Genomic DNA, 24,046 nt, shown 5'->3' with positions numbered 1-24,046 from the left:
CTGAATAGTGCAATTGCACTTTTCATTCCAACAAATTGAAGGTTCAGATGATAATGAAGCATTTTTTAGCCCCGTATCTGGAATCTACTCATTGTGTTATGGCAGTAACTCAGAGCAACATGCACAGAGGTGCTTTTTAAATGTGATTCACTTTGCTTGGTGATAATGGGGGAAAAGATAGATATAGATCTAAAAATAGAACTTGAGAAATCTCAGGTTTGCAACATGATAGTGTATGAATTGCCTAGTTGGCACTTTTGTGGGGGTTTTGAAAGGTAATTTTGTTCTAGAGTCGGAGAAACCATTTGACTTCCCAACTATTCTGACAGAGTTAAGAGACACTTCCCCTTACAAAATTGCAGGTTTTAGATAATTCTCCTCAATTTGTTCTTTGACCGTGAGCCCCTTGGGACCTAGGGACCTTGTCTATATCTCATCCATGTACCGCTTTACCACTACTCAATACAGTGCTTTGTACTTAAAAATTCCTACTGCTTCTGCAGGTGTTCTGGGGAGGCATAGAGGAAAGATACTCATCATATTATCACAATTTGTGAATGTCTATTGCATTTTTGGAAGTCCCAGGATTGCTTCACAGCCACGCCAAGTAGAGTCCACAGTCCAGGAGATTACATTCTACAATTTGGTCCCTATCATTAAGAAGAGAAAATCCATTTCAAATCATAGTTAAACTGAGAGCCAAACCACACGTCGGACAGATCCGCTGGGATTCCAGGCTCAAAGGACTCTAGAGAATTTAGTTCAAACAATGAAAATTGGAAATCTCCTGCTACACAGCAGAAAATTGAGACTTCAATGTTTTCCTCAAAGTAACACGAATAGGTTTGGGTGAACTACAGCTCTTAGCAGGCTGCTCACAAATGATCCCCAGAACCTGCACTTCATCCAGGTGAGTCTCTGGACCAGCAGCGGGTGGGAAGGCCTTGGAACACAAAGATTCAGTTCCTGCCAACCTTTAAAAAATACTTTCACTGAAATTCAATGCTGTGAACCCGGGACTGTAAAATGGTGAATTTCCCCCAAACCTTTCCTTGTCTCTACCCTAGTGCTTAATTCTGATTAACATTGAGCGGAAGAAGTCAATGGTAAATGACTTCTGTATTTTTACCAAGAAAACTCTAAGGATACACTACCAGAATGATTGCATTTGGAGGTGGGACATTCTGGAAGAGGTATGTCCGTGGAATAGCTATGGCTCAGAAACAGCTCAGCAGCATAAGGCAAGTCATAACTTTATGTTATCAAAAGCTGGGCTGACCGATGTGGCAATTGAAGTTGCAATTTCTTTAAAAAAACACATGACATAGTTATGAGAGACATCTTCCAGTGTTAATCTCATCCTAAGTGCTTAACAAAAAAAAAATTAGTAGTAGTAGTAGCGGTATTCTGTCATATGCTCACATTCAGAGCTATCAAACATCCACTGGTTTCCACTGTCTAAAATACTGTTTAGATGCGTGGCTCAGTGGAAAGAACACGGGCTTTGGGGGCACAGGGCATGGATTCAAATCCCGGCTCTGCCAATTGTCAGCTGTGTGACTTTGGGAAAGTCATTTCACTTCTCTGGGCCTCAGTTACCTCATCTGTAAAATGGGGATTAAGACTGTGAGCCCCCCATGGGACAACCTGATCACCTTGTAACCTCTCCAGCATTTAGAACAGTGCTTTGCACATAGCTTACTTAATAAGCTTACTTAATAAATGCCATTATTATTATTACTATTATTATTATTATTGTTAAAGCCTAACACTCTCATACCTACAGAGTTCTAATGAGCTGTAGTTGTGATAAATTTCAGGAACTATATTAGTCTGTTATCAAATTTCAGATGTTGGTCCATTTAAAGCAGCTTCCTAAGTGCTATTTGGATAACACCACCCTATTTCAAATCAACTTTCCACTCATTGGTTACACTCTTCATCCTTGTCTAACAGTTCGTGGGTTTAAAGAGTTTGTTATAAGCCCTCATTTCATTACTGCATAGACCTGTTAAACCTAACATAGAAGGTGTGACCTCTTGCTTTCTGTATAAACCTTGGAAATGGAAAACAATTTTGGACTTCAACCTTGCTGTTCACATCCATCCTTTCTATCCTCCAAAACGTCTTATTTCTGTCCACTCCCTGTACATTTTGAAGTCGCACAAACGTCCTGGATTAGGGGAGAAAGGCTGAATGCCAAATTGAGGTTGGATCATTGAGAAACTTCATAGGCAGCCCAGTTTTCTTCCGAATTTCTCTTTCTGCAAACTCAGTGACATCATTCCGTTAGCGGTACCAACAATGTGATCTGGCTCCCATAACCTTGTTAAATAAAGTCCCCTAATTTGAAAATATTTTTGGTTTCTGAATTCTTTAGGATTATGTAGAATATGGAGAAGCAGCATGGCCTTATGGATACAGACAGGCTTGGGAGTCAGAAGCACCTGGATTCTAATCCCAGATCCACCACATGTTGGCTGTGTGGCCTTGGGCAAGTCACTTCAGTTCTCTGTGCCTCAGTTCCCTCATCTGTAAAATCGGGATTAAGATTGTGAGCCCCAAGTGAGTATTATATCTTTTAGACTGTGAGCCCACTGTTGGGTAGGGACTGTCTCTATATGTTGCCAACTTGTACTTCCCAAGCACTTAGTACAGTGTTCTGCACACAGTAAGCGCTCAATAAATACGATTGATGATGATGATTATGTGGGACAGGGACTGTATCCAACCCAATTATCTTGTATCTATCCTAGCTCTTCCTGGAACATAGAGCATTTATGTACATATCTGTAATTTATTTATTTATAGTAATTCCTGTCTCCTGATCTAGACTGTAAACTCATTGTGGGTAGGGAATGTGCCTATTTACTGTTCAATTGTAATAATAATAATAATAATAATGGTATTTTTTAAGTGCTTACTATGTGCAAAGCACTGTTCTAAGCACTGGGAAGGTTATAAGGTGATCAGGTTGTCCCATGGGGGGCTCACAGTTTTAATCCCCACTTTACAGATGAGGTAACTGAGGCACAGAGAAGTGAAGTGACTTGCCCAAAGTCACACAGCTGACAGTTGGCAGAGCCGGGATTTGAACCCATGATCTCTGACTCCAAAGCCCATGATCTTTCCACTGGGCCATGCTGTACTCTCCCAAGCACTTAGTACAGTGCTCCACACACAGTAAGCACTCAATAAATGCAACTGAATGAATGAATGAATAGTAAGCACCTATCAAATACTATTATTATTATCATTATAATTCTAATGTCCACCCAGAGCTCTGAAATTCCTTCATGGGATTCACTTTGGCTAAAGATAAAATACTTGGTGACCCCCCCAAAATATACTAGCAAGGAAACGTTCCCTTCTAGGCTTATGAAGATTGAAAAATGACTGAAATGAGGAAATAACTGAAATTTAGAATTTAGAGTTCCAATCATCTCATATCTGTAATTTACCTCCTTTAGCTAAATCTAACCTATATCGTCATTACTACAAGTGAGGAGGTTGTTGCAGTAGTTATGATGGGATAATACCAAGTGCCTGTGCCAGTGTGGTGGTTGTTTAGATAGGAATGGGTAGATCCTGGGGGAAGAAAAACTGCTCAGAGAGGCAGCATGGCCTAGTGGATAGAGCATGGGCCTGGGAATCAGGAGGACATGGGTTCTAATCTCTGCTCCATCACTTGTCTGCTGCGTTACCTTGGACAAGTCACTTAACTTCTCTGCGTCTCAGTTACCACATCTGTAAAATGGAGATTAAGACTGTGAGCCCCACGTGGGACATGGAGTGTGTCCAATCTGATTATCTTGTATCCGTATCAGTGCTTAGTACAATGCACGACACACAGTACACACTTAACAAAATGCATTAAGGAAAGAACAGGCAGGATTTGATGAGAGATTTAACATGGGGCATGAAAGAAAAGGAGTCAAGGATAACACCAAGGTTTCAGGCTTCAGAGATGGAAGGGTGGTGGTATTGTTGATTGTTGGTTGTTGAAGCAGTAGGAGAGGATGAAGGCCCCAAGGGAGTGAGTGTAGATTGAGAAGAGAAGGGGATCCAAAACTCAGTCCTGGACATGTTTGGAGTCAGAGGAGGTGTATTCATCAGAGGGTGAGCAGTTGAAAATTCCTGTTAGGGAGAGGAGATGAGTGGGTACAGATGACTTTAGAAGGAGAGAAGGGATGGGGTCAGGTGGACAGGTTGACTTTCAGGTGGGTAGGAGATCTCTTGAGAGACAGCAGAAAAGGGTGAGAGGGTGGCTATGGGAATGGAAGGGAGCTGAGGTGGTGAGGGAGCTATTTTGCAAGATCACGTGTTATTCTTAAGATTTTTGTCAAAAAAGTATTTGCAAGGCGGTGGAGGAATTAGAGGTTAAAGTTGGGGGACAGTGGGCATGGGAGCTAATGAGGAAGGAGAAGTAATGTTGTTGATCAGAGTAGAGAGTCAGATTTTAGCCAGAAAGGATGAATTTGAAGTGGCCAATATTGGTCCGGTGACTGGATTCTCTCCAACAGCTCTCCTTGGCAGGAGCACAGGAAATGGAGAATTTTTTTTCAATGGAATTGAGATTCAACATTAGTTGTTGGCCATCTTTCCGTCTGAGAAATTATCTTCAGCCGTGAGCACCAGGGAATGTGTAGCACTTCCACTGAGATAATAATAGTATTATTTATAGCATTTGTTAAGTGCTTACAATGTGCCAAGCACTCTTTTAAGTGCTGGGGTAGATACAAGGTAAGCGGGTTGTTGCACATGGGGCTCACAGTCTTAATCCCCATTACAAATGAGGTAACTGAGGCATAGAGAAGTTAAGTGATTCACCCAAGGTCACACAGCAGAAACGTGGTGGAGCCGAAATTAGAACCCAAGTCCTCTGATTTCCGAGCCCACGCTCTTGCCAGATCCTGGCCCAACTCTTTAACTCCCTTATTCCTTCTGAATGCTCTAATTACAGGCTGATTGATCCCTCAGCTCCTCATTTCGAGTAGTTCAGCAAAAAGGCCCCATTCTCACAAATACTGTGCGTCCAGCACCATAATATTTTGATCTGATTAGGAAAGAAAATTTGCTAATGAAGTTTCTTATTTATCCACCGTCTAATGGACTTAGAAATAAATGGCTCTTTCTCCTCCATTATCTTTTAAAAAAGGCTGAAGAAAAGAGAAGATTCAAAGCACTATCATGTTTAGTCTATACTTTTAAAGCAGCGTGGCTCAGTGGAAGGAGTGTGGGCTTGGGAGTCAGAGGTCCTGGGTTTGAATCCCGGCTCTGCCAAATGTCAGCTGTGTGACCTTGGGCAAGCCACTTAACTTCTCTGTGCCTCAGTTACCTCATCTGTAAAATGATGATGAAGACTGTGAGCCCCAAGTGGGACAACCTGATCACCTTGTATCTCCCCCAGCACTTAGAACAGTGCTTTGCACATAGTAAGAGCTTAACAAATGCCACCATTATTATTATTATTATTATTCTCCTCTCAGGCTGGTACCTGGAGAGTTCTCAGTACTATTTTGGTCTCGGCAATGGGAGGGAGAGTCAAGCAAAGGCCTACCCATTCCATTTCGAGTTTGGGCAGTGGCTAGCGAGTGGCAGGCAATCTGCTAACAAGTCAAAACTCACCCGTGCTGGGCAGCAGCGGCATGGGCGAGAGTCGAGGGCAGAAACTCAAGTTTACTGAGCGGAAGAAGTCAATGGTAAATGACTTCTGTATTTTTACCAAGAAAACTCTAAGGATACACTACCAGAATGATTGCATTTGGAGGTGGGACATTCTGGAAGAGGTATGTCCATGGAATAGCTATGGGTCAGAAACAGCTCAGCAGCATAAGCCGTCATAACTTTATGTTATCAAAAGCTGGGCTGACCGATGTGGCAATTCGAGTTGCAATATCTTTAAAAAAGCACGTGACATAGTTATGAGAGACAATTTTGCCTGGTCTTTCGTAACTATGGCACACGTTTGATGTTTGTTTCCATAGAAAGTGCTTAGTAAACGTGAACGATTGAATTGATAACTGAGTGTTCCTTTGTTTTGAATGATTGTGGAATTTTACTTTTTCCATCCAATTTTCTTCTCAGGGTGTTTCAGCCTTAACGTTTTGAAACAAAATCCACAAAATTAAACCTGGGGGAATTACAACAGTTGGAAGTGCTAATGTCACCATGGGCAAAAATTGGACTGAAAAAAGGATTCTGGGGGACCTGTGTTCACATGTATATGTAGAACCTTCTAGATTTTAAGCTCATTGTGAGCAGGGAATGTATCTGTTTATACTCTCCCAAGCTCTTAGTCCAGTGCTCTGTGCATAGTAAGTGCTCAATAAATATGATTGGATAAATGAATTGAATGAAATAATCTATGTGAAATTAGACATTCAAATTCATGGGAAAAAACTGTGCAATCTAATTATTTAATCAACGTATAGCTACAAAACCCTGAAAGTACTATTTGATTGAGTCGAAATATGTCTAATAATAGTGTTTTGCCGAACACATGCCCATTTATGCTTTGCAGAGACAAACATTTTTCCAGACTTCACTGTAAGTCATCTTGAATCCTGTCCTAATTTAATTGAGACAATTTGGGGGGCTTCAATTTTGATGTTTCCACCTCTGGCTACTTTAAAACACCATATGGCTCTTTTCAAGGATAAAGTAAGACAGATGCATAATGAAAATGGGCCTAAAAATAAAAATAAAGGTCTCCTAATGATGCCTAAAAGGGCATATTATGAAGTAAAATACTGACTGCTATTTTCACTGAGCTTCTGGTCTGATTTCATGGAACATGGCTAAGGTGTGGGAGTACTTTCCAGAGGTAGGTAGTTATTTGTTTCCAAATGTATAGTCAATTCTTCTAAAAATGAGTCTGTTTAGCTATCTAAGGATGCTATAGTTCTTCATTTACTGTAACATCCTCCATAATGTTTTCTGATTTCCAAAATGCACAGCACAAATGCTAATCAGTGCCCCTTTGAAAACAAGTATTGATGCTGAGTACCTACTACAAGTTTAATCACAGTGTGTGATTCACACAGTAATGGGTCATAATTGCCCCCAACAAAGTTGGCTTGAGGGTCTTATTTCATCTCATTATCACTGGACCTTATAAACTGCTGAAATTCGACACAGTTGCCTAGAATATTGTAACAGAGTTCTACATGCACAATTAATCCCAAATAAGAATGCCCTAGAAAGGTTAAGGCTTTTATTTGTTCTCACCCCGTTTACTGTAATAGAATAGAAAATGAATAGCCTGCTTATAAAATTTCGTACGGCCATTCACTTTTCCCTCACTTTGAGAAGTGGTCTGATTGCTTTCTCTTCAGATAATTAAATCTAGTTAGTAGATTATGTTCAGATGCATTAGAAAGCTTTTGATTCCTGTTAGCAACCGACATCCTGGGGTTCATCCTGTTCTTGATACCTGGGGAGCTATACAAATAAATCACTGCCATTTTAGAAAATAATATGCCCCTCTGTTTTATTTCAAACCGACCCAGGAATATCTGAGACCTCCCGACTTTGCTGTTTATCATTCAAATAAAAAAGGCATGGCTACACATTGACGGAGACAAACCAAAAAGACAACTGTCTTGTTATAATAAATCTATGATTACAGATGGACTCAAGAAATCCAGACTTCAGCTCTTTAGAGCCAAGCTATTTAACTGCTACTACAGGAGGACTCTATGAATTCAGACTTTCCTAATCTGACATTTGTAATAGTTCAGACTGAAGTTTTACTGAGTGCATATGTAATCGTCCTTCAGGGTTGAAGTTGATGATACCCACGGTGGGCATTTATCTATGGAAGTAAGAGAGAATGACTGAGAAGTTGACAATACTTTCAATATCATGGGCGGTTCATAATGGCAATAATGATAACGGAGGTATTTGTTTGCTTACTGTGAGAAAAGGACTATGCTAAGCACTGGATTAGATACAAGTTAACCAGTTTGGATGTAGTCTCTGCTCCATGTGGGGCTCACAGTCTAAGAGGGAGGAAGAAAATATATGGAATCCCATTTTACAGATGAGGAAACTGAAGCTCAGAGAAGTGAAGTGATTTAACCAGGGTCACAGGGCAGGCAAATTACAGAGTCAGGATCAGAGCCCACGTCTCCTGACTTTCAGGCCTGTGCTTAGTTGAGAGAGCACGGGCTTGAGAGTCAGAAGGACCTGGGTTCTAATCCGGGCTCCAGCACGTGTCTGCTCCGTGACCTTGGGCAAGTCACTTTACTTTTCTGTGCCTCAGTTACCTCATCTGTAAAATGGGGATTGAGGCTGTGAGCCCCATGCAGGACATGGACTGTGTCCAACCCAATTTACTTGTATCCACCCCAGTGCTTAGTATGGTTCTTGGCACACAGTAAGTGCTTAACAAATACCACAACTATTAGCATTATTATTTTTTGACCTTGCCCAGCTATGCCATATTACCTGAGGTTTTACTTCACTATATTGTAAAATATAGTCTTCTAGACTTCTAGACTGTCTTCTAGAAAGTCTTCTAGACTGTGAGCCCACTGTTGGGTAGGGACTGTCTCTATATGTTGCCAACTTGCACTTAGGAAGCACTTAGTATAGTGCTCTGCACACAGTAAGCACTCAGTAAATATGATTGATTGATTGATTGATTGTAAAAGAAAGCCCTAAGACTTATTATGTCTTCCTTGGGTTCAATCCCCCTACTTCAGTTCACTAATGAGCTAGTTGCATAAGCTGTAATAATGATAGTATCTGTTAAGTGCATACTATGTGCCAAGCACTGTTCTAAGTGCTGGGGTAGATACAAGGTAATCAGGTTGTCCCACGTGGGGCTCACAGTCTTAATCCCCGTTTTACAGATGAGGTAACTGAGGCACAGAGAGGTGAAGTGACTTGCCCAAAGTCACACAGCTGATAAGTGGAGGAGCCGGGATTAGAACCCCTGACCTCTGACTCCCAAACCCCTGCTCTTTGCACTAAACCATGCCTAGACTGCATTAGAGAAGCAGCGTGCTCAGTGGAAAGAGCCCGGGCTCTGGAGTCAGAGGTCATGGGTTCAAATCTCGGCTCCGCCAACTGTCAGCTGTGTGACTTTGGGCAAGTCACTTAACTTCTCTGTGCCTCAGTTACCTCATCTATAAAATGGGGATTAATACTGTGAGCCCCCAATGGAACAACATGATCACCCTGTAACCTCCCCAGCACTGAGAACAATGCTTTGCACATAGTAATCACTTAACAAATATCATCATTATTATTATTATGCCAGGGTTTCCCTCTTTGTGATTCTACCTAGCAATATGATGCTAAGTATCCAAACCAGTGCAAGGCATGTAGCGGCCCACCTGGCATTTTACCAGGCTCGGAGCAAAGGTATTGCACTATGTCAGCTCCTGAAATCATTCCAGCTTTTCCAGGATCGAATTCAGGAGCTGGTTCTGGGATTCATAGTTGGCACAAGGCCAGGAAGCTATTGCTATAAGGAATGTAACTCTTTTCTTGGATTATGCCGTCAAGTTATTTCATTCATTTTCATTCAATCGTATTTATTGAGCGCTTACTGTGTTTAGAGCACTGTACTAAGTACTTGGGAAGTACAAGTTGGCAACACATAGAGACGGTTCCTACTCAATAATGGGCTCACAGTCTAAAAAAACCGTTTATGACCCATAGTGACTCCATGGACGACACATCTCTTCCAGAACGCCCCACCTCCGTCTGAAATCATTGTGGTAGTGTAGCCATAGAGTTTTCTTGGTAATAATACTCAAGTGTTTTGCTACAGTTTTCTTCCACGCCATTAACTTGAATCTCTGCTCTCAGCTCTCTCCCATACTGCTGCTGCTCAGCACAGGTGAGTTTTGACTTGTATCAGATTGTCTTCCACTTGCTCTCCACTGCCCGAGCTAGGAATGGAAAGGTTATGCTTGATTCTTCCTCCTGAGACTGGCAGAGTACTGGAAACTCTCCAGATGCGATCCTGAGAGGGGAAGGAGTGTAACTACAGTCTTCATCTCTCTCTTTTCTTCCTGAGCCTGAGGCAGCAAACTACCACTTGCCTGAAGCGATCATCTATTTGCACCATCAGAGAAAAGAAGACCCTCGCCCACATAATAATAATAATAATGATGGCATTTATTAAGCCTTTACTATGTGCAAAGCACTGTCCTAAGCGCTGGGGAGGTTACAAAGTGATCAGGTTGTCCCATGGTGGGCTCACAGTCTTTATCCCTATTTTACAGATGAGGGAACTGAGGCACAGAGAAGTTAAGTGACTCGCCCAAAGTCACACAGCTGGCAATTGGCAGAGCCTGGATTTGAACCCATGACCTCTGACTCCAGAGCCCGGGCTCTTTCCATCCAGTCTCTGGCCTGGAACTCCCTCCCCCTTTCATATCCTACAGATGGTCACTCTCCCCAAGTCTTTTTAAAGAGCACATCTCCTCCAAGAGGCCTTCCCAACTAAGCCCTCACTTCCTTTTCTCCCACTCCCTTCTGCCTCGCCCCGTACTTGGATTTGAGTCCTTTATTCAGTCCACCCTCAGCATGAGAGCACTTCTGTTGTTGTTGTTTTATGCTTTAATCATTTTAATTCTATTTGTTCTGACGATTTTGACACCTGTCTACATGTTTTGTTTTGTTGTCTGTCTCCCCCTTCTAGACTGTGAGCCCGTTGTTGGGTAGGGACTGTCTCTGTATGTTGCTGACTTGTACTTCCCAAGTGCTTCCCAATCTGATTATACTGTATCTTCCCCAGTGCTAAGGACTGTGCTTGGCACATAGTAAGTGCTTAGGAAGTCACTTCACTTCTCTGTGCCTCAGTTACTTCATCTGTAAAGTGGAGATACTGTGAGCTCCATAATAATAATAATAATTTAATAGTTTTGGTATCTGTTAAGTGCTTGCTATGTGCCAACCACTGTTCTAAGCGCTGGGGGAGATACAAGGTGATCAGGTTGTCCTACACGGGGCTCACAGTCTTAATCCCCATTTTCCGATGAGGGAACTGATGCCCAGAGAAGTGAAGTGACTTGCCCAAAGTCACACAGCTGACAAGTGGCATAGCTGGGATTCGAACCCATGACCTCTGACTCCCAAGCCCGCACTCTTTCCACTGATCCACGCTGCTTCTCTATGTGCACTCCACGTGAGACAGGGACTGGGTCCCACCTGATTAACTTGAATCTACCCCAGCACTTACAACAGTGCTTGGCACATAGCAAGCACATAACAAATACCATAATCATTATTATTATAACAAGCTCACTGTGGGCAGGGAATGTGCCTGTTTATTGTTATAATGTACTCTCCCAAGAGCTTAGTACAGTGGACTGCACACAGTAAGTACTCAATAAATATAATCGTATGAATAACAAATGCCGCCATTATTGCTTTTATGTCCTTCTAAATAAAACACAGGAAGAAGTCTCCTGGAGCCAAGATGGCTTAATATCATGCTACTTCCCGAAAAGGCCTTCAGTTGCAGTTCCATGTCAATCAATCAACCAATCAATCAGCAGCCTGGCTTAATGGAAATCAATCAATCAATTAAATCGATGGCATTAATTAAGTAGTTGGAGTGCTTTTCGCAAAAGGTAAGTTCACCCCTCACCTTCTGTTTTAGGCACAAGTGCCTTCCCATCCTCGAAACTTTGATGTGTCTTAGCATCAATCAATCGATCAATCATACTTAATGAGCGCTTACTGTGTGCGGAGCAATGTACTATATACTTGGGAGAGTATAATAATCCAGAGTTGGTAGCCATGTCCCATGCCTACCAGAAGCTTACAGTCTTCAGCACAGCAGAATACTAAAAGCAGGGTGAAGGCGTGATGAACCATGGCTTGGGCAATAGAGTACGGTCCTGAATGTTAGAAAGTCCTTTCATTCATTCATTCATTCATTCAATCATATTTATTGAGCACTTACTGTGTGCAGAGCACTGTACGAAGCACTTGGGAGGTACAATACAACAATAAATCAGACACATTTCCTGCCCACAGCAAGTTTACCTGGGTTCTGTTTGCCTTGTGACTTTGGGGAAGTCATTTAACTTATCTCTGCCTCAGTTCCTTTATATGGAAAATGGGGACTAAGATTATGAGCCCTGTGTAGGACAGGGACTGTGTCCAACCCAATTACCTTGTATCTACCCCCAGCGCTTAGTTCAGTGCCTAGCACAGAGTAAGTACTTAGCAAATACCACAATTATTATTGTGAATGAACATTGGTGGACCCCTCTTTCTCCATCCAACGGACATAATGACCCTCTTGGAGGCCACAGGAAGGCCCTCTGGCAGCCCAGTGAAGGATTTCCATATGGGTGAGGGTCATGGCCCCTCTCAGGGTCGCACCTGAAGAGTTTCCAGTCCTCTACCAGTCTCAACTATGGGAGGGAGAGTCAAGCAGAGGCCTACCCATTCCATTCCTAGCTTGGCCAGTGGCTAGCGAGTGGAAGACAATTTGCTGCAAGTCAAAACTCACTCATGCTGGGCAGCAGCAGCATGGGAGACAGTTGAGGGCAGAGACTCAGATTTACTGTGTGGAAGAAGGCAATGGTAAACCACTTCAGGATTTTTACCAAGAAAACTCCATGGATGCACGGATGCACTACCGGAATGATTGCAGATGGAGGTGGGGGGTTCTGGGCAAGAGGTGTCCCTGGCATTGCTATGGGTCAGAGATGACTCGACAGCATTAGACAAGACAAGAGGGTCTTGGGCACTTGTCCCAAAGACCCTTATACATCTGTCATGAGCGTTTTTGCTTTCTATGCATCGTCCCGTGGTTATTTTATTGAGCTTCTTAGTATTACATTAAGGAGATCGTGATTGCAGATGGAGGTGGGGTGTTCTGGGCAAGAGGTGTCCCTGGCATTGCTATGGGTCAGAGATGACTCGACAGCATTAGACAAGACAAGAGGGTCTTGGGCACTTGTCCCAAAGACCCTTATACATCTGTGATGAGCGTTTTTGCTTTCTGTGCATCTTCCCGTGGTTATTTTATTGAGCTTCTTAGTATTACATTAAGGAGATCGTGATCTTCCTGAGGGCAGGGACAAGGTCTAGTCTGTACTTTGGTAATTCCTCAGGATGTTGTCCTGTGTGCTGAACGTACTAAGGGCTGAATCAATGTCAGTAATTGGTTCACACTGAAGAGAATGCAGGGGTTTGAATAACTCTTTGCCAACTGATCAGCCACTTTCTCCTCAGGACACAACCCAGTTTGGGGTCAGCTGTGACTACTTAACTAATAATAACAATAATAATATTTATTAGGCACTTACAATGTGCCAGGCACTGTTCATTCATTCACTCACTCAATCATATTTATCGAGCACTTACTGCGTGCAGAGCACTGAACTAAGCACTTGGGAAAGTACAATACAGCAATAAAGAGAGATAATCCCTGCCCACAGTGAGCTCGCAGTCTACAGGGGCCCTGGGGTGGATACAAGGGAATCGGGTTCGATACAGTCCCTTGTCTCATGTGGGGCTTGCGGTCTCAATCCCCATTTTACAGATAAGGTAGATTAATAATAATAATAATGGTATTTGTTAAGCGCTTACTATGTGCAAAGCACTGTTCTAAGCACTGGGGAGATACAAGGTGATCAGGTTGTCCCACGGGGTGCTCACAGTCTTAATCCCCATTTTACAGATGAGGGAACTGAGGCCCAGAGAAGTGAAGTGACTTGCCCAAAGTCACACAGCTGACAAGTGGCGGAGCCGGGATTTAAACCGATGACTTCGGACTCCAAAGCCGGTGTTCTTTCCACTGAGCCACGCTGCTTCTCGGGCACAGAGAAGTGAAGTGACTTGCCCAAGTTCACACAGCAGACAAGTGGTGGAGCGGGGATTAGAACCCATGACCTTCTGTCTCCCAGGCCCGTGGTCTAGCCACTAGGCTGTGCCGCTTCTCTCGTCTATTTCACCACTACCCTCTCACCCACATCCCACCTCTGGCTGGAATGCCGTCCCTCCTCAAATCGGACAGATAACTGCTCTCCCCGCTTTCAAAGCCTTAATGAAGACACATCTCCTCCAAGAAGCCTTCCCTGACTAAGCTGTCTTCTCCCACTACCTTCTGCATCGCCCTGACTTGCTGTCTTCATTCATCCTCCCTCCCATCCCCACAGCACAAACGAATATATCTGTAATTTACTTATTCACTTACGCATATTAACGTCCGTCTCCCCCTCTAGACCCTGAGCTCCTTGTGGGCAGGATACGTGACTGTTTGTTGTTATATTGTACTCTCCCAAGCACTTAGTACAGTGTTTTGCACACAATTAGCAATCAATAAATGCAACTGAGTTAATGAATAAAGGAATGAGTGAATTAACTACTTCAGGTTCATTCTAGGGTGCATCTCGTCTATTTCTTTTTCCCGGCGAAACTCATACAGTGGAATATGATTCAGGCTAAGACCCCCTAGGCCCTTCAAGGAGCAGACCCAAATCCTCAGAAAGGGTCCTAAACTGTCCCTTTCCCTTAGGCAGGCCTAAATCTGGAATGAAGGAATGAGTAAATTATCTACTTCAGGTTCATTCTAGGGTGCATCTCATCTATTTCGTTTTCCCGGGGAAACTCATACAGTGGAATATGATTCAGGCTAAGACCCCCTAGGACCTTCAAGGAGCAGACCTAAATCCTCAGAAATCAATCAATCAATCAATCGTATTTATTGAGCGCTTACTATGTGCAGAGCACTGTACTAAGCGCTTGGGAAGTACAAATTGGCAACACATAGAGACAGTCCCTACCCAACAGTGGGCTCACAGTCTAAAAGGGGGAGACAGAGAACAGAACCAAACATACCAACAAAATAAAATAAATAGGATAGAAATGTCCAAGTAAAATAAATAAATAAATAAATAAATAAATAGAGTAATAAATATGTACAACCATATATACATATATGCAGGTGCTGTGGGGAAGGGAAGGAGGTAAGATGGGGGATGGAGAGGGGGACGAGGGGGAGAGGAAGGAAGGGGCTCAGTCTGGGAAGGCCTCCTGGAGGAGGGTCCTAAACTGTCCCTTTCCCTTAGGCAGGCCTAAATCTGGACCTGCCGCTCCTTAGCAGGACCAAGATTCTACTGACCTTCAGGAACGGGAATGGCTTTTGGCCACAGGGCCTTCGATTCAGTGTTTTCTCCCGATCCAAACTCCCGCCGGAGGCCGGGCCTCTTTTTCCCTCTTCAGGTGGCCGTGTGATGAAACTTTCATGACTTTGCCATCACCGGTGGTAACGGGCGTGAGGTCAGCATGTTAAAACAAGATGAGAACCATGATAGCAAAGTGCAGAAATATACATAATGCACAAAGGCATCTTTGAAAATAGCAGGGGCTCATATTTAAATAATGTGTGAGAAGCAGTGTTTTGCTCCCCCAAAATATCAAACCCAAGGACTTTTTAAAATGCAGGCGGCACAGTGGACTTTTCAGAGCTTTCGAAACCATTATCGTAAAGCATTCACGTTTGCTAAAATAATTAAAGCAGCATTTCTTGGAGATATCTTGCCAAGGTCATCTGAAGATTATTCCCTGAGCTGCATTGTTGGAAAGAAAAAAAATTGCAATATGAATTGTAATTACTCAGAGAACTGAAGAATAAAGATATACTAAATTCCTTCACAGTTGAACTAAACTGTTTAACACATGGAATGTCTAATTGACAATTCCATACCAAAGTGTAAATTTGTCAAGGAAGGATACACAACAAGTTCTTTTTTTTTAACATCTCAGTGAGTGCTGTTGTGATTTGGATCTATTACTTCTGAATATTGCATGAAGCTGACAAGCACTTGTCATTTAAAGACCACATGGAGGCATTTAGTTTTCCATTTAGACATAATAACACATTATGCAAATCAGCTTACCAAGGAAAGCTGGAGGCTGACATGAAATAAACTGTCAAACACAAGTTGCTAATAAATGAACATTTCTTTATAGATTGTCTTAATTTGGGGAGTTGGAAAATAAACGGGGCTATGGTGAACGGAGTGACTCATTGTTGGGGAGGACAGGCATGATGCCACTTTGCATATAACATCCGATTTTCTCCCTTCCATGCCCTTTGCTGTTGAGGAGAGGGTGGATTTTTCAGGGTCTAAGCTTGGAAATGAATGAGACAAGGGATTTGGGATCAGGTGAAACTAGCAATCCCACCGCACTAACACTTTCTTACCTTGGTTCATTTAATGACTTTTCATTTTCTGCCAGGTTCAAATTTGGGTCTGTTTGTGAAGTTTGCGAAGGTCTCTAGACTGTGAGCTTGTTGTGGGCAGGGAATGTGTCTGTTTGTTGTTGTAGTGTATGCTCTAAAGTGCGTAGTAGCAAAGCACTCACGGTAAGTGCCCAATAAATACAATTGCATGCCTGAATGAAGTTTTTTTTTTTTAATCGTATTTATTGAGCACTTACTGTGTGCAGAGCACTGTACTAAGCACTTGGGAAGTACAAGTTGGCAACATATAGAGACAGTCCCTACCCAACAGTGGGCTCACAGTCCACTGGGACCAAACTTGACCCAGTCCTCTCCTCTCTCCTTTAGGAATGCTGTTAGGCACAATGTTACTGTCCTAAGAGAGGGTCAGCTTCCCTCTAGAGTCATTTGGAGAAGCAGCGTGGCTCAGTGGAAAGAGCCCGGGCTTTGGAGTCAGAGGTTATGGGTTCAAATCCTGACTCCGCCAATTGTCTGCTGTGTGACTTTGGGCAAGTCACTTAGATTCTCTGGGCCTCAGTTACCTCATCTGTAAAATGGGGATTAAGACTGTGAGCCCCACGTGGGACAACCTGATCACCCTGTAACCTCCCCAGTGCTTAGAACAGTGCTTTGCACATAGTAAGTGCTTAATAAATGCCATTATTATTATTATTTTTATTTGGAAGATTCTGGGAGGAAACTGACCTTCTACCAGTAGAGAGAAAGCTCCGGCCCCTAGGAGACAGAGTAAGCACTCCTGCGGATAGAGCTAAGGGAAAGCAGATGTTTGGTTGTGAGATATTCCCTGCCCACTTTCCTGAGGCCCAACTTGAAGAGATCTCCATTTTATGAATTCATTTCTCTCTCTCTCCCCCTTTAAAGTCTCACTGAAGGCACATCTTCTCCAAGTGACCTTCGCTGACTAAGCCCTTCTTTCTTCTTCTCCCACTCCCTTCTTTATTCATCATCATCATCAATCGTATTTATTGAGCGCTTACTATGTGCAGAGCACTGTACTAAGTGCTTGGGAAGTACAAATTGGCAACATATAGAGACAGTCCCTACCCAACAGTGGGCTCACAGTCTAAAAGGGGGAGACAGAGAACAAAACCAAACATACTAACAAAATAAAATAAATAGAACAGATATGTACAAATAAAATAAATAAATAAATAAATAGAGTAATAAATATGTACAAACATATATACATATATACAGGTGCTGCGGGGAAGGGAAGGAGGTAAGATGGGGGGATGGAGAGGGGGATGAGGGGGAGAGGAAGGAAGGGGCTCAGTGTGGGAAGGCCTCCTGGAGGAGGTGAGCTCTCAGCAGGGCCTTGAAGGGCGGAAGAGAGCTAGCTTGGCGGATGGGCAGAGGGAGGGCATTCCAGGCCCGGGGGATTCATCACCCCCTCCCAGCCCCACAGCACTTATGTACAGATCTGTAATTTATTTATTTATATTCATGTCTGTCTCCCCGTCTGGAATGTAAGTTTGTTGTGGGCAAGGAATGGTGTCTTTATATTGTTGCATTACATTCACCCAAGCACTTAGTACAGTGCTCTGCACACATTAAGTCCTCAGTAAATATGACTGACTGACTGACGGAATGACTAGACATATCTGGGGTATAAAGGAAACTAGAGATGGTTAATGTGTTTATCATAATAATAATAATAATAATAATAATGATAATAATAATAATGGTATTTGTTAAGCGCTTTCCATGTGCCAAGCACTGTTCCAAGCACTGGAGTGGATTCAAGGTAATCAGGTTGTCCCACAGGGGGCTCACAGTCTTAATCCCCATTTTACAGATGAGGTAACTGAGTCACAGAGAAGTTAAGTGGCCTGTCCAAGGTCACACTGCAGACAAGTGGCGGAGCTGGGATTAGAACCCATGTCCTCTGACTCCCAAGCCCGTGTTCTTTCCACTAAGCCACACTGCTTCTCAGGTTGTTATCTTAATTTGGGAGCTGTCTTAGACTAAATCCCATTTCTCGGATTTTCCTCAATCATCCAGTCAGTGGAATTTATTGGACACTTAGTGTGTGCCAAGAACTGTACTAGCCACTTGGGAGAATACGATACAGTAGAGTTGGTCGACATAAACTCTGACCTTAAGGAGCTTGCAGTCTTACTGGTCTTGTAGACATAGATTGAGCAGTTCTGGGAGGATGTAACCATTTCTAGAGAAGCAGCGTGGTTCAGAGGTCATGGGTTCAAATCCCGACTCCGCCAATTGTCAGCTGTGTGACTTTGGGCAAGTCATTTCACTTCTCTGTGCCTCAGTTACCTCATCTGTAAAATGGGGATGAAGACTGTGAGCCCTCCGTGGGACAAACTGATCACCTTGTAACCTCCCCAGTGCTTAGAACAGTGCTTTGCACATAGTAAGCGCTGAATAAATGCCATCATTATTATTATCATATGGATACACGATAAAGGATTAGATATCATCACATCCTCGGACAGTCAGGTAGAGCCTTGGAAACTTCTTAATTTCTTCTACACTGTGAGCCCATTGTTGGGTAGGGACTGTCACTATAAGTTGCCAACTTGTACTTCCCAAGTGCTTAGTACAGTGCTCTGCACACTGTAAGCGCTCAATAAATTCGATTGAATGAATGAATGAATGAATGAATTTATCTTGTTTTTCCTTCAGAATCTTCAGAAAAAAGGAGAATCCTTACTTTGATCATTCCACTATCCCACATGGTCTAGCAGGGAATTTAACTTTTAATCCAATTTCCTCGACTTTATGCCTTCCTATCTACTCACTATCACTCACACATTATCTCTTCCTGAACCTGAACACTTTCAAGTTTTAGGAAACCCTGTTATTTTAAGTAGTGGTAAAAACCAGCAACGCATAAAATGTGTAAAATTCTGGCTACTTTTGAGGAAGCATCTGATTAAACATATTTAATATTTCAAACATACCTGACTTGCTTCATCCTACCACTACTGCTTTTTAATGCACAATAAAAAGTGGATAAAATCAGTATTCTGAAGGTTGGGTCATTCCACGAGAAAAAAATTGAAAAAACGAAAATGGAAATTAACTGTTAATGTTTTCCTCTTCATTTGGCTTATTCTCAAGAAAAACTTGCTGAATTAAAAGCCTAAAGCATATTTGCATGGCCGAGTTGCGATAGCTCTCTTTTTGCTCTGGCCAAAAGCTCATTAGAGTGTATAGATTTACTAGCTCATTCATGGAAAAAAAATAGCTGAATTAAATGCCTAATGCCGCCTTTGAAAATGAGCTCAGCTCAATAGTTATTTGAGGCTAAATTTAGAGATTGTCTCTCCAAGTTTTTATTTTTAGTAGGGAAAACTAAATGCTGGGGTTTCTACATCAACATTTTCTCCACCCTACCACAGACTGCTCCCTGAAGCGGAATGTTGTCTGAAGTCCATGTTCTGTTGGTCGAAATCCAAAGTCTTTCCTGACTGTTGAATGAAATTCCCATCTTATTTACTGGGGAAGTTCACAGGATGGTTTCGGCCCCCTTATTGCTTTGAGAAGTGATTTGGGCCTCCTTCCAAATCTTTTGTTTTGGAGCTTTTGAATGAATATTTTAAGGAAACAGAATTTGTTCCCCATGATGGAAATGGAGCCAAGGGATTCCATTCACACTGGGCATTTTGCCTTTAAAAAAAAAAAAAAGATAAATTTGCAAGACTGTATTTTTGCTTTAAGGCATGTCTATGTGATTTTCATTCATTCATTCATTCAATCGGATTTACTGAGCGCTTACTGTGTGCAGAGCACTGTACTAAGCGTTTGGGAAGTACAAGTTGGCAACAAGTTGATTTAAGTTACAGAGAACACTTTGCCTGTTTAAAAGGAGGGCTATTTTAGTGGTCGTGGGGGAGAAGCGTGATGTATGGGTTTGGTTTTTTGGATACTTGCTATTTTTTTGTGTGCCCTTTCGGGAATAGCTATCCTCATTCTTCAGACTATATAAAGGTTGGCAATCGAAATGGTCCAATCCATCTTCAATCTGCAAAATTCCCAAGATTCATTTTTCTTCCTTCTAGATTATCATACTGGGAATGTGCTAGCCTGGCTTTGAAAAGAGTCAAGATTCTATCAGCGTCCATTTGGCCAAATAACTTCAAAATCTTTCTGTACTTGACTTTCCTCTCTTTGAGTGGTTCGGTTAAATAACGTTGTTACTCACAGAGCGTCCATTGCTTCCTACCTCTCGAGAGAGCAGGCTTTTCTTTTATCTCCTAAGAGATGGTTGTGACACATGTAATGAGTTCAAATGCAACTCCAGTTGCATGATTGAAAAAAGGAACTTTATTTTATCTAATTTATTTTTTGATGCTCTGTGAAATGAAGGGCATCATCAACACTCCAGGGCATATGAAAACACATTACTTTTGAGAGAATTAAGTGGCTATCAAATAGAGGACTTAGACCGCTTCAGAGTTATGAAGTAAACCTATGTTTGACGGCGTTGTCAGAAATTTACACATTTTTTAACGGTATTTGTTAAGGGCTAACTTTGTGTCAAACACTGTGCTAAGCATTGGCTTAGATATATGTTGATAAGGTTGGGCACAGTCCCTGTCCCACATGGGGCTCAGAGTTTAAGTAGGATGATGATGACGATGGTATTTGTTAAGCGTTTACTATGTGCCAAGCACTGTTCTAAGTGCTGGGGAAGATACAAGGTAATGAGGTTGTCCCACGTGGAGCTCACAGTCTTTATCCCCAATTTACAGATGAGGGAACTGAGGCACAGAGAAGTTAAGGGACTTGCCCAAAGTCACACAGCTGACAAGTGGCAGAGCCAGGAATAGAACCCACCACCTCTGGCTCCCAAGCCCAGGCTCTTTTCATTCATTCATTCATTCATTCAATCGTATTTATTGAGCACTTATTGTGTGCAGAGCACTGTACTAAGCGCTTGGGAAGTACAAGTTGGCAACATATAGAGACGGTCCCTACCCAACAGCAGGCTCACAGTCTAGAAGGGGGAGACAGAGAACAAAACAAAACATATTAACAAAATAAAATAAATAGAATGAATATGTACAAATAAAATAAATAGAGTAATAAATACCTACAAACATATATACATATATACAGGTGCTGTGGGGAGGGGAAGGAGGTAAAGCGGGGGGGATGGGGAGGGGGAGGAGGGGGAGAAGAAGGAGGGGGCTGAATGTGGGAAGGCCTCCTGGAGGAGGTGAGCTCTCAGTAGGGCTTTGAAGGGAGGAAGAGAGCTAGCTTGGTGGATGTGCGGAGGGAGGGAGGGCATTCCAGGCCAGGGGGAGGACATGGGCCGGGGGTTGATGGCGGGACAGGCGAGAACGAGGCCCAGTGAGGAGGTTAGTGGCAGAGGAGCGGAGGGTGCGGGCTGGCCTGGAGAAGGAGAGAAGGGAGGTGAGGTAGGAGGGGGCGAGGGGATGGACAGCCTTGAAGCTGAAGGTGAGGAGTTTTTCACTAAACCACGCTGCTTCTGGGAGAATAGGTATAAAATACCCACTTTACAGTTGAGCAAATTGAGTCATAGAGAAGGTAATTGGGATGCCCAAGATCACACAGCAGGGAAATAGCCCAGGCAAGATTATAACCCAGGTCCTCTCACCCCCAGGCCTGTGCTTTTCCCCCTAAGCCATGCTGCTTTCCGTTTAAGTAAAATTCTCTCCATCTCTTCTGTTCAAAGCAAGAACTAGCCCAAATTCTCCTGTAACTATTATTCCTGACTCAATATATTTTTCAATAGCAGTCCTCATCAAACTGGATAATCCTTTAATCATAAAGCAACAACAGTTTCATTCCTCCATTAGACATTCTTCCAGGGCACACAGTTCAGGGCATCTGGTCAATTTTGAGATAGCAGCTTTTCATTGGTTAGCGACTGAAAAAAGATGAGAAAATGACTTCAAAGGTGCTCTTGTTGCATGAATTTCTTAGTCACAGTAAGAAAACGATTTCTAAGCCTGTGTTTTGAAGTCACAGCCCACCTCAAGCGTTTTAGTCTTAACAGAGTAATTTCACCTTTCTGAGCTGTGAAGTGCAGGAAACGCAAGGGAGAGGGGGAGACATGCAGGATAGCTACTTATAGCCCAGAAGCTTTTGTGAAATTCTATAGGGCAATTCAATTGGAAAACTAATAATCAACAAATATATAGAAAACCATCCTAGGAGCTCGAGGTATAGTAAGATCCCAGCAGGACTTCTGTGCTGTAATTCAAAGCTGCCTTCATAAGACAACTTCTTATGAAGAGAAGCAGCGTGGCTCAGTGGAAAGAGCCCGGGCTTTGGAGTCCGAGGTCATGGGTTCGAATCCCGGCTCCGCCAATTGTCAGCTGTGTGACTTTGGGCAAGTCACTTCACGTCTCTGGGCTTCAGTTACCTCATCTGTAAAATGGGGATTAAGACTGTGAGCCCCCCGTGGGACAACCTGACCACCTTGTAACCTCCCCAGTGCTTAGAACAGTGCTTTGCATATAGTAAGTGCTTAATAAATGCCATTATTATTAATAATATTCTTAGGCATTGGCTAGTTTTTTTTCTTTTCTGTAGGCTGTGGAACTAGAGTATCACCCAGAATGTTTGGTGTGTAGGGGAATATAATTGTCTTTATGTTCAAAATTATTGACTAAAATCTAATTTAGAAACAATCTTATTCTCATTCAGAAAAACAATATTATTCTCTCTTCATGAAGGCCAACTAGTTATTTGTAGAAAGGACCTTTTTAACTTCAGAACTTTTAGATCATTCATACTGACTTCTATTTGTTGTGACAAATGCTTTATAGGTATCATGATTCTGCAAAAGCATTGTAACAGACGAAAGAATACAGCTAAAAGTATAAAGAAATTCAAAGGTCAGAGACACACAGATGAGCACATATTGCATGCTTACCTGCTTTAATGTAGTAAAGCAGGGTTCATTCATTCATTCATTCATTCAATTGTATTTGTTGAGCGCTTACTGTGTGCAGAGCACTGTACTAAGCACTTGGAAAGTACAATTCAGCAACAAATAGAGATAATCCCTACCCAACAACGGGCTCATGGTTTAGAAGGGGGAGACAGACAACAAAACAAAACAAGTTGACAGGCATCAGTAGCATCAATATACATTAATAGAATTATAGATATACACACATCATTAATAAAATAAATAGAATAATAAATATGTACATAAATACACAATTACAGTGGGGCAGGGAGCGGGGTAGAGCAGAGGGAGGGAGTCAGGGTGATGGGGACAGGAGGAGGAGTAGCCCGTTGTTGGGCAGGGACCGTCTCTATATGTTGATGACTTGTACTTCCCAAGCATTTAGTACAGTGCTCTGCACACAGTAAGTGCTCAATAAATATGACTGAATGAATGAAAAGGGGGGCTCAGTCTGGAAAGACCACCTGGAGGAGGTGAGCTTTTAGTAGGGCTGCATAGTGAGCCTGATCCTTTTCAGATCATTCTAGGCAACCATGCTGAACACTACAACACTAATAATAATAATAATAATAACAATAATAATAATAATAATAATAATAATAATTATTATTATTATTATTATTATGGTATTTGTTAAGCATTTACTATGTGCCAGACACTGTACTAAGTGCTGGGGTGGATACAAGCAAATCAGGTTGGACACAGTCCCTATCCCACTTTGGGCTCACAGTCTCAATCCCCATGTGACAGATGAGGTAACTGAGGCACAGAGAAGTGAAGTGACTTGCCCAAGTTCACACAGCAGACAAGTGGCATAGCCAGGGTTAGAAACCATGACCTTTTAACTCCCTAGCCCACACTTTACCCACTAATCCATGCTACTTCTTATTTCTAGACTGTGAGCCCGTTGT

The 24,046-nt window shown here is 42.5% G+C and overlaps 1 non-coding gene across 1 annotated transcript; it reads left to right on the top strand.

Moving 5' to 3' along the window:
- Window positions 1-12,336: 12,336 nt before the first annotated feature.
- On the top strand, window positions 12,337-12,474 carry LOC119927850. The gene has a single exon (XR_005450817.1). It is a non-coding gene; the product is annotated as a small nucleolar RNA SNORA7 (small nucleolar RNA).
- Window positions 12,475-24,046: the final 11,572 nt, after the last annotated feature.

This window comes from Tachyglossus aculeatus, chromosome 4 (assembly GCF_015852505.1).
Source record: "Tachyglossus aculeatus isolate mTacAcu1 chromosome 4, mTacAcu1.pri, whole genome shotgun sequence".
Lineage (NCBI taxonomy): Eukaryota > Metazoa > Chordata > Mammalia > Monotremata > Tachyglossidae > Tachyglossus > Tachyglossus aculeatus.
This window is presented reverse-complemented; position numbering and strand designations above follow the sequence as displayed.